The sequence below is a fragment of the Triticum aestivum genome, unplaced genomic scaffold, assembly GCF_018294505.1.
Source record: "Triticum aestivum cultivar Chinese Spring unplaced genomic scaffold, IWGSC CS RefSeq v2.1 scaffold149945, whole genome shotgun sequence".
Taxonomy (NCBI): Eukaryota; Viridiplantae; Streptophyta; class Magnoliopsida; order Poales; family Poaceae; genus Triticum; species Triticum aestivum.
The window spans coordinates 1-674 of NW_025307081.1; the positions used below are offsets into that span (position 1 = coordinate 1).

The following is a 674-nucleotide window of genomic DNA, read 5'->3' on the forward strand; positions in this document are numbered from 1 at the left end:
GATCGCATCCGACATGTTACCCCGGTCTTCGTCCCTTATCCTTGCCCCTCCCAGCTCCACTACAAAGACGATTGCACATTGCTTTGGCCGCTCCCTCTCAACTACGGAGACGAGTTTAACGCGGTTTCCACCCCTCCCTCTCAACCGCACCAGTGCACGCTTGCCGCGCCACAACGCCGACGCTGGACCCGTGAATCGTGAGCACCCAGCTATGACTTACCGCACTCGTGCAAAATAATAAAACACGGTAAATATATTACTTACACGTGCGTTTTGTTTTGCAAGCGGCGCAAAAAAAATTAAAAAGGGAATGCAACACGAGGACTTCCCAAGAGGTCACCCATCCTAGTACTACTCTCCCCCAAGCACGCTTAACTTCGGAGTTCTGATGGGATCCGATGCTTTAGTGCTGGTATGATCGCATCCGACATGTTACCCCGGTCTTCGTCCCTTATCCTTGCCCCTCCCAGCTCCACTACAAAGACGATTGCACATTGCTTTGGCCGCTCCCTCTCAACTACGGAGACGAGTTTAACGCGGTTTCCACCCCACCCTCTCAACCGCACCAGTGCACGCTTGCCGCGCCACAACGCCGACGCTGGACCCGTGAATCGTGAGCACCCAGCTATGACTTACCGCACTCGTGCAAAATAATAAAACACGGTAAATATATT

At 52.8% G+C, this 674-nt stretch overlaps 1 non-coding gene across 1 annotated transcript; it reads right to left on the minus strand.

The window, feature by feature from the left end:
• Nucleotides 1-307: 307 nt before the first annotated feature.
• Nucleotides 308-426, minus strand: LOC123179581 (5S ribosomal RNA). The gene has a single exon (XR_006490475.1). It is a non-coding gene; the product is annotated as a 5S ribosomal RNA (ribosomal RNA).
• Between the last annotated feature and the right edge of the window lie 248 nt (nt 427-674).